Source organism: Gekko japonicus, unplaced genomic scaffold (assembly GCF_001447785.1).
Source record: "Gekko japonicus isolate JY-2015 unplaced genomic scaffold, Gekko_japonicus_V1.1 scaffold1785, whole genome shotgun sequence".
Classification (NCBI taxonomy): Eukaryota; Metazoa; Chordata; class Lepidosauria; order Squamata; family Gekkonidae; genus Gekko; species Gekko japonicus.
In genome coordinates, this window is record NW_015165298.1 from 207,902 (window position 1) to 218,902 (window position 11,001).

Sequence of the window (11,001 nt, forward strand, 5' to 3'; positions counted from 1 at the left end):
ACCTTCTGCTCTGACACCTTTCACTATGGTCATGTACAGTTTTGGTCAACAGAGAGCTTAGTTAAACTTGCACGTTGAAGCTACACAACCAACAGAATGACCACGCATCAAGCTGCCTTATACTAGGTCAGACCCTTGGTCCATCGAAGTCAGTATTGTCTACTCGGACTGGCAGCAGCTCTCTGGGGACTCTAGTAGACAACTTTTACATTACCTACTACCTGATCATTTTAACTGGAGGTGCCAGGGATTGAACCTAGGACCTCCTGCATGTCAAGCAGATGCTCTACCTCTGAGCCACAGCCCCTCCCCTAAAGTCAGTATTGTCTACTCAGACAGGCCATGGCTGCCCAAGGTCTTATGTCAGGGGCTATCACATCTCCTGCTGCCTGATCATTTACATTCGAGATGCTGGGGATTGAACTTGGGGCCTTCGACATGCCAAGCAGTTGCTCTACCAGTGAGCCATGGCCCTCCCCCCCTCCCCAAATCATGAGGTGCAGCTCTTCCTGAAGAGTATTTCTGGCTGCAATTAGGGGAATCGTACCTTTTAGTAAGGAGCTGCGGTGGCTCAAGTGGTTAAGACGCTGAACTGCAGACTGTGGAAGTTCGGTAGTTCAGCAGTTCAAGACCCAGGTGCCGCATGATGGAGTGAGCTCCCATCTCTAGTTCCAGCTCCTGCCAACCTAGCAGTTCAAAAGCAAGACATTGCAAGTAGATAAATAGGTACCACTTCGGTGGGAAGGTAACAGCGTTCCGTGTGCCTTGGTGTTTAGTCATGCCGGCCACATGACCATGGAAATGTCTTCGGACAGCGCTGGCTCTTCGGCTTTGAAACGGAGATGAGCACCGCAACCCTAGGGTCGGATTCGACTGGCTTTCGAGCAAAGGGAACCTTTACCTTTACCTTACATTTTAGTACTTCCACATATTAAACAAGAAATCAACTAGCATGTCCGGGGAGAGGCTTTCAGCCGAACGTTCTTCCTCCCCTGACATGTTCCCATTGGGAGGGTAGGTTTTTAATGAGGGAGCGTATTCCCCCACCTGCAATATGAAATGGCAACCTCCAGTAGGACTTGCATCCTTATCACGTTCCTTGGCTCTAAGGTGGTTCCCATGAGAGAAAGTTGCATTGTTACAGCACCACAGTTTAAGGAAGCCTATAGCTCCGCAGCCCAATTGGATTGTGTAACACTCCACCAGCTGGATAAGAAGAGCCTTGCTGGATCAAACCAGTGATCCATCGAGTCCAGCAACCTGGCTCACACAGTGAATTAACCCGTTGCCTTGAAGGACCAAACAAACAGTGCTGTTAAAAAAACCCATTGCTGTCCTCAACCGTATGCATGGTGGAACGTTTCTGCTTTGCAGGCCCTGCGGAATTGTAACAGATCCCGCAGGACCCCGATGTTAGCAGGCAGAGAGTTCCACCAAGTCGGAGACAGGGCCAAAAAGGCCCTGGCTCTGGTTGAGGATAGTCGGGTGCTCTTTGGGCCTGGGACTTTCAATAGATGTTGTGTTGGCCAAGTTGCCTTAAATTCTCAATTAATATTGGGGAAGTTACGATTATTAATTGGCAATAGGCAAATTAGGGTCCACACCAGTTTATACAGAAGTCCCACTTTTACTGTAAGTACCAGAAGATACACAGAGACCATGACTGGTAAAATATAATGTCTTATACTGATGGAGATGTCTCAGTCAAACAATACACAAGCACACACACACATCTACTGATTCTCAGAAATAAAGATAGAGACAATGGTCGAAAATATGGAAATCTGTAAAATATATGAGAGTGGTTGCGTATAAAGAGAATGTTTATAAAATGTTCCACAGATGGATATCAGTATAAAGATGTATATCTAATAATATATATAATAATGGCTGCCAGAATGCTGTTGGCTAAATATTGGAAACTAGAAAAATTACCCTCTAAAATAGACCTAATCATAAAGTTACTAGAACTTGCTCAAATGGATGATTTGAACCTAAAACTACAGGGGAAAAATAATTCAGTACAAGGTAATAGATGGGAAAGGGTTTATAATTGGATAAACAAGTTGGAGAACTGAAAGACTCTAAAAATGTATGTAATCTGTGAAGATGTGATGTTCAATGAAAAAAATAAAATAAAAGTTTTTTTAAAAAAGAAATAAAGATAGACCATAAACACATTTGCATTAGCAGGACATTCATTGATTGGGTGATATTTACCTGTCCTCATTGATTGAGCCGTCCCAATGGAAAAATGGAGGGGTTAGAAATGGAAGATGGGGAACACGTGCTCTGAACCGGCAGAACCACATGGACTCTAGCTCCAGACTAGAGTTCAAAGATGGAGGTAGGGTATATGGATAGCAAGCTGTACATGAGGGTTAAAGCTTCTATCGGGGTCGTGGAGAGGGAGAGAGAGCGACCTCATGGTCGGTAAGCACTTTTTATAAGGTGGTGTGGGGGGGGCAGGCTAGGCTGGCCACATCCCCCTGTGACACCTACTGTTAGTCCGTCCCATAAAGCATACTACTGGCTGGCTGGAAGAGGGGAGGGGGAACTAAGGAGTGGTCAATATCGAGATCTAGAAACTTAGACTGGAAGCTGGCACCTGGTTGCAGGTAAGATGAGTCATCAGGTTAAGGCTATTGTCTCTTGATGGCCCTAGCCGGCTTGCTGATGAGTGAGCGATTAGTTGCTAAGCAACTATTGCTAGAGTCTCAGAGCTACTGTGCAGCGTTGCAGGTCTGGAGGAGAGGGGGGTTGCCTACATGTGCTGGAGGAAACTCCTACTGGAGTTTGGAGTTCTCTGTCCTCGTGTCTTTCCATGGCATGGTGTACAGGCTTATGGAACTGCTTCATCTCACAGCAGGCAACATGGCTGGTAACTCTGGACCATCACTGGAGCAGCAACGCTGAAGGAAGGTGTCCCTCTTTCAGGTGTGCAGTCTCAACAGGTATCCCCAGGTCACCATGTTGTACAGTCCCTTTGCACAGTCCATACAATTCATTAAAAAACACATTGAGAGGCTTGCAGGGCAACAGTTGGTCACTTGAGCGTAGTGCTCTCTGGGGGACCTACCAGGATAGGAGGTCCCATAGGTACATTGATCCTCAGAAGTGAGCACAAAACAGCAATCTTCCTGATCATTTTCACTGATCAATGTCCAGGTATTTCCCAACCCAGAGCTGGAAACCCTAGGTACAGCCCATATACAAGCTTACCACCTGGGCAAAAATGAGGGTGAAGAAACCAACAGGCATTCTTAATATTGCCCTTATTTCAAGCACCTTTACCAAGGTGAGAATTGGCTGTACTGTGCTGACTTGCTAGAATAAAACAAAGGAAGGCAATCGACTTTCATCCTGGGATTTTTCCTGATTGCTAAATTGCTAAATAAATTGCCTCCTTTCTTTCACTAAACTCCCTGCTACATATTACGTCTTCGAAGAGTAAATCATAAGGATCCTGATAATGTGGGGTTGGGAGCTGCGGCTCAAGTGGGAGCTGTGGCTCAAGTGGTTAAGACGCTGAACTGCAGGCTGTGGAATGTCGGTAGTTCAGCAGTTCAAGACCCGAGTGTGCCGCATGACGGAGTGAGCTCCCGTCTCTAGTTCCAGCTTCTGCCAACCTAGCAGTTCAAAAGCAAGAAATTGCAAGTAGATAAATAGGTACCACTACAGTGGGAAGGTAACACCGTTCCATGCACCTTGGTGTTTAGTCATGCTGGCCACATGACCATGGAAACATCTTCGGACAGCGCTGGCTCTTCGGCTTTGAAACGGAGATGAGCACCGCAACCCTAGAGTCGGATCCGACTGGCTTTCGAGCAAGGGAACCTTTACCTTTAACTTAATGTAGGGTTACTTTCAAAGTGAAAAATCCTTTATTTGGCTTTAAAAGAATTATCTAAAGGGACAGGTGAGGGAAGGTGGAAAGAGTTTCTTGAGAGTATTCGGGGACAGAAGAGGGAAAGCTGCAGCATGGCAGATGGACACAGATATTGACAAGGAATATCCCAGATGAACTATTATCGCTAATGGGCAAGGATGGCATCCAAATCACTGCTGTTTTTTTGGCCAGCGTCCTCTCAGTGCTCCTACAGCTATTACATTCAATTATATGTTAACTGCATTCCAGATATTGAGCTTCTAGGGTAACTTTTTTTCAGTGACATCTAGGAAAAGCGGTGGGAAATTGTATACCACAGTCTACAACAGGGGTGTCAAACATGCAGCCCGGGGGCCGGATCAGGCCCTCAGAGGGTTTCCATCAGGCCCGCAGTGGAACTGGCCCTCTCCTGCTTCCAGTTCTGCGCCTGCTGCTGCATCACAGCTTGCTTCGCCAGACTCTCTTAGTCACTCAGCCATTTCATGTTTTAACCTGGGTCCTAGACTCAGAACTCTCAGCGTGAGCTTTCCGTGGTGAATGTCAATAAATCAAAAATAGGTTTGCAGCTTACAGAGCTAATGTTTTAAGCATGTTTCTATTTTAAGTTTTTTTAAAAAAACCTTTGTGTTTGTGTCCTTTATAAAGTTTATATCTCTGCTACCTGGCATTACATTTTATGACACACATGGCCCGGCCTGACAAGGTCTCATTTATGTCAAATCCGGCCCTCCTGACAAATGAGTTCAACACCCCTGATCTACAAGCTTGTCTGTTTATGACTGATCAGGGTGATTAACTACCAGTAGACTTGAAGATCTCTTGGGAAACTAAGCCAAGCCACTGTCTTTAGGGGACCAAGTCAATTTAGGGGATTTTTGTCTTGCTCCTTCCACTGTGATTGGTTGCCACCTTTTCCTTTTTCTTTACGGCTTCCACCATCTTGTCAGAAGAGTCGAATATGCAGCGAAGCACTTCCCCATGTAGACCACAGACTCTATTCTGTCCTTACCCATTCCCTGTTACAACTCCATAGCTATAATTTCTTAAGTGTAGCCATACAGTAAAAACAATCTACATGAGTATAGGGGCATCTTCAGAGACCAACCAAATTTTGTTAGAGCACATGCTTTTGTGGACTACAGCCCCCTTCTTCAGGCTCTAGTGGGCTCCTGTTTACTTTCTACTTGACTGGCTGTAACCCTAAGAACAGTATCCTGGAAGTAATTATGAGTAGACCTTCTTGGGATTGCTCCTTGTAGTAACCAATTCTGGCTTCTTTGTCCCATCAGTCTTATTTCTGGTGCTTCTCTCCATAACTGGTCCCACCCATCTTATTTCTGGTGCATCTCTCCATAACTGGTCCCACCCATCTTATTTCTGGTCCTTCTCTCCATAACTGTTCCCACCCATCTTATTTCTGGTGCTTCTCTCCCTAACTGGTCCTACCCATCTTATTTCTGGTGCTTCTCTCCATAACTGGTCCCGCCCATCTTATTTCTGGTGCTTCTCTCCCTAACTGGTCCTACCCATCTTATTTCTGGTGCTTCTCTCCATAACTGGTCCCACCCATCTTATTTCTGGTCCTTCTCTCCATAACTGTTCCCACCAGTCTTACTTCTGGTCCTTCTCTCCATAACTACATCACCCACATGGATCACCTTCTAGGAATGGTCATTGGCCTTCCTCTCTGATTAACAGCTTTGCCTTGCCCTTTATACTTCAGTCCAACCTTCCAGGAAGGGCTTGGTACCTGTCTCATAGATTATAGCCCATGTATCACCCAGGTATAACCAGAGCTTTTAGGACCTGAGCCTGGAGAAGGGGAAAATACCCAGCTGGGGGGTGGGGGAGACAAAGTGATAATATTTCCAGTCAGGGCTTTTTTTGTAGAAAAAGCCCAGCAGGAAATCATTAGCATATTAGGCCATAACCTGACAGCACAGTTCATTCGCATATTAGGCCACACCCCCATGTTACCAGAAGTGTGGTCATCCAGCCACACCCACCTTTTGCTTCTTATTCTCTTTACCTTGTTTGTTGTCAAAACCCAGGGCTTTTTGCATGTTAGGCCACACACCCCTAATTGTAGCCAATCCTAATGCGTTGCTGCTGTTGGGTGTGGCCTATTATGCTAATGAGTTCCTGCTGGGTGTGGCCAACTTGGGACCCAGCCGGAACTCCGTTCCTGTGTGTTCCTGCCCAAAAATAGCCCTGTTTCCAGTGATGATAGTATTTTCAAACTTCTTACCTCTTCAGGACACTTCTTCACAATTTTTTTTTTTAAAAGAAAATTTCACTTTAGGTGCAGAACATGTTCATTATCTGCCACATCCTTAACTATCTAATAATATACAACTACATTAGAAGGCCCTCAGGTCTATGCGCTTACGCAGTGTCTAATATCATAGTTTTCCTTTCAGTTGGGATCACTACGCCCCGTTATTAACATAAATAATATTAAATTATAACAGTTTATGATAGATGATGCCATCCCTGTGGAGAACTCACTCTTGGTCTGACTTAGATTTGTCTGCCAGCACTCCTGAAATTTTAAAAGAACAGTGCTATGGGAATATTTTAAAAGCATGCAGAACATTCTTGCGCTTGCGAAGCACCGGGAGTTCAAAATGTTCTCAATTATGTGTTCCTAAAGTCTTTGCTAGTAAATATACCTGGTTCTTTGTGAGTAATAAAATTCCTCCAGGCTGCTAAGTGAACAGGCTCCCAAGCAAGAGAAAAACAAGAAATGCTTCCATTATGTTTTTTTAAGTTTTTCTTAAGATTATTAAAGTGACAGTGGGGGTTTTCTTTGCGACAAACTATATGGAATTTCAAATAGGTTAAAAAAAACCCAGGTATTTCTTTAAGTGCTGCTTGATTCTGAGTTTATCTGCATTTAAAAAAAACCCTGGAGCTACCTTGGCTCTCTGTGCGTAATTCCATATATGTCGTAGTAGATACTTAAAGCCCCTTCATTGTTCATGTTAAGCAGTAAAATGTGCGCTGTGCAATAACGGAATACTATGCAGGACGCATGCTAACAAACTCTTGCCAGAATATGGAAAATTATTTGGTGTGCACAAAGCAGAATGGATTTAAAAAAAAAAAAAAAGTAGTTGGACATGGTAAAAATTGTACATTTACCGGAATACAAAAATACAGATTATTCTCTGCTATATCAAATGTTCTGAATGCTTATATATGAATAGGTACATATTCAATGGCTGTAAAAAAAAAAAAGGGACCAACTGGTTTCTTATGGGAGAAGTAACTGGAAACCACATTGTTAATCCTGCATGCATTTTGGTGGTGAACTTTCCAAGACAGCAAAATGACCCTGACTTTAAATATGTGCTGATGAGGCCTGGCTTGATAGCAATAGAGAGGGAAAAAGCGAAAAAAAAGCTAAAGGGACACCCCAGGGAGCCGCATCAGTGACAAAGTCCAACTCTGTGCTGGGGATTATTAGGAAAAAGGAATGAAAACACAACGGCCAATATTATAATGCTCCTACTTATATTTATGGTTTGGCCTCATTTGGAATACTATGTACAGTTCTGGGTCACTGGATCTCAAAAAGGACACTGCACAGCTCGAAAAAGTACAGAAAAGGGCAACAAAGATGATTAAAAGAGTGGAAAATCTTTTTTCTAGGAAGAAAGGCTGAAGAGTCTGGGACTTTCCAGTTTAGAAAAGAGACAAAACTGTCAGGCTTCTCAGTCAAAACACTCAACAGCATTCCTTCAGAAGATTCAGTTTACTGAGAGTTCGTACTTGAGAAGGCCTGATAATGAAACTGAAGCTCAAATACTTTGGCCACCCAATGAGAAGGGAGCACTCACTGGAGAAGACCCTGATGCTGGGAAAGATTGAAGGTCAAAGAAGACGGGGACGGCAAAGGATGAGATGGTTAGACAGTGTCATAGATGCAACGAACATGAAACTGAGCAAACTTCAGAGGACGGCAGAAGACAGGAAGGCCTGGCGTGAACTGGTCCATGGGGCCGTGAAGAGTCGGACTCGATTGTGTGACTGAACAACAACAAAAATGCGCTTTCGTGAGTCACTGCTCACTTCTTCAGATGCCTGTTCGTAAGCAGCTGTCTGGCTCAAAAATGCAAACAAAAGTGACTTCAGATCCGTGGTTCTCAAACTCTACTGACAGTGAGCCTCTGTATTTTGCGGAACTGGCCAAGGTCATGCAGCTGGTGGTGGGAGTCGGGGCTTCGCTCAGCTTGTTATGGTTATCTACCCTGTGAACTGAACCTATGTTGATGGTACTGAACTGTTACGTTCCCATGGAATAGGAGTTCTATTCCCGCCAGTGGGAACTGGCCTCATTGGCCCACCATGGTTCAAATCTCTTTATTATGCTATACCTGTGTATTGGTAGTCATTCCTAACAATGTCCTTGTTCCTGTCTGAACCATCGCTTTGAAATAAACCTTGCGTTGAATCAAACGTGGAGTTATTTCGAATGCCTGGGGATCCAACACAAACCAGACCCCCTGATACAGTGAACCCAATAGGCAAGCACCTGTAAACGCGGGCAACATACAGCCATTACATACCCAGCAGGAAAAGCAGACCCGGCAAAGCCAAGCCTTCAAGGACACCAAACAGATAACAGAGCACAGCAGATGAGACATGGGGGAATGGAAGGGAAAGCAGAGGAGAGGGAGTAGGGCCCCCACACATTCCAGATCACGGCAACATTAGCTGACAAGGTAGAGAGAGCAGACAAAGAACTTCTTCTCCCCCCGTGTGGCCGGGGCCTATATTAACCTATTTCTTTGACTGTGTGGTGGTAGGGAAGACAGTTTACCTCCTCGGCTCTCTCAGCTCCATTATTCTGCATACTTGTACACCTTTCTAGTCCACATTAGGAGTGTGCACCGGGATAACAAATCTAGCCCAAATCTAACCGCAGAAACGCATTAGCATATTAGGCCACACCCCTGACAGCATGGCTCATTAGCACATTAGGCCACACCCCCATGTTACCAGAAGTGTGCTCATCCAGCCACACCCACCTTTCGCTTCTTATTCTGTTGACCTTGTTTGTTGTCAAAACCCAGGGCTTTTTTTGGAGCAGGAACTCCTTTGCATGTTAGGCCACACACCCCTAATGTAGCCAGTCCTAATGAGTTTCTGCTGTTGGGTGTGGCCTATTATGCTAATGAGTTCCTGGTGGGCGTGGCCAACTCGGGAGCCAGCCGGAACTCCGTTCCTGTGCGTTCCTGCCCCAAAATAGCCCTGCAAGTTACAGTTATTTACAGTAATTAAAACCATTATCTATACAGCGTTTTTAAAAAGGGGATCATCATACTCCGGGCCAGCTTTCTTTTGGGTAAATGTGGTATTTCTCTGCAAAATATTTCTACTTTCTGCATTGCACTGCTCAGTTCCATGCTATCACTTTACATAAAGGACAAACGGATAAATGAAACAGAACATGATTGTCTCTCCTCGGCTACCGTATCATCCTATTTGATCCCACAGAAAAAAAATCCAATAGGCCACTTTATCAGTCCCCAATAATATACTGGCTCAATTGTTTAGCGGGAGAGTGGAGCTCATCCGTAGAGAGCAAACAGAGAATTGAATATGACAAAGCTTCTTGTCTTGCTGTCAATGGAAAACTTAATAACTGACACGCAGTGTTCAGAGGTGGGCTCAGTGAGATGACAACTCCTTAAAGCTTGTTCTGTAACCTTCTGGAGACGTACAGCAATGGCTATTCACTTGTCTACCTTTAGGGAGACTTGAGACAGCTACTTACCTGTTGAGGAAACCCTGAACATCTGCCTTGGAATCCTGGCAGAACCTCAGCACCTTGAAGAACATCCAAGGGCTCATCTTAGGCTGCCACAACCAACCCTGAAAAGACAGAGGTTATGCTGGCTGGGAAAGAGGACTTTTTGAAGGACATCAATGGTCCTCTCCACTTTGGATGGAGTTCTACTGACCCTTGCTGATTCAGTTGAAAGCCTTGGGGTCATACGGGATCCAGTGGAGAAGCAATTTAACGCAGCTGCAAGAACGGATTTCTACTAACTCAGCCTCAACCATAAGATGGCTCCTTACCTTGATACGGCTGGCCTTGCCACCTGAATCCATGCCATAGTAGCATCGAGACTGGACTACTGTAAAGCACTGTGCATTGGTCTCCCCCAGGGCTTTTTTTGTAGAAAAAGTACAGCAGGAACTCATTAGCATAACAGGCCACACCCAGCAGCAGAAACTCATAAGCATATTAGGCCACACCCCCTGACTGCACCACTTATTAGCATATTAGGCCGCATTCCCATGTTACCAGAAGTGTGGTTATCCAGCCACACCCACCTTTTGCTTCTTATTCTGTTGACCTTGTTTGTTGTCAAAACCCAGGGCTTTTTTTGTTGCAGGAACTCCTTTGCATGTTAGGCCACACACCCCCAATGTAGCCAATTCTAATGAGTTCCTGCTGTTGGGTGTGGCCTATTACGCTAATGAGTTCCTGATGGGTGTGGCCAACTTGGGAGCCAGCCGGAACTCCGTTCCTGTCTGCCAAAAATAGCCCTGGTCTCCCTCAAAATCAACTTGGGAACTCCAGCTGGTCCAGGATGCCATGGCTCAGTTATTAGCGGGAGCTATCCAGAGTATGCATATCAATCCCATTCTGCAGACACTACAGTGGCTGCCCATTTGTTACTGGTCTCAGTTCCAGGCTATCACATAGGAATTCCTTCATGGTCTTGGCCAATGGTCCCTCTAAGCTGTGGAGTCTTGGGAGCAAAAATTCTACTTTGTGAGCTACTGGCATGAAAGTTGTGAGTGAGCAATTCGGCTGCTGCATCAATTAGTTTGCTCTGGAGCCCTTCTTCCTGAGAGACAAAAATGCATGAGCCGGAGGCTTAAAAAAAACCCTGTGAGCTAGCTCACACTCACTCAGCTCAGAGGGAAAACTGGCCTTGGCCCCTCTTATTTCTGCGACCACCTCTCTCCCTGTGCTCTGCCGCAACAAATTCGCTCAAGTCAGCAGGGGCTTTAGCTGGTGCCAGCCTGCAAACGGGCAAAATCATCAACTGCCCGTACATGTGCTTTCTCCCTTGTGGCTCCTGCCTTGTGGA

At 45.2% G+C, this 11,001-nt stretch overlaps 1 non-coding gene across 1 annotated transcript; it reads right to left on the minus strand.

Moving 5' to 3' along the window:
* Positions 1-235: 235 nt before the first annotated feature.
* TRNAV-GAC lies at positions 236-307 on the minus strand. Its single transcript has one exon. It is a non-coding gene; the product is annotated as a tRNA-Val (tRNA).
* Between the last annotated feature and the right edge of the window lie 10,694 nt (positions 308-11,001).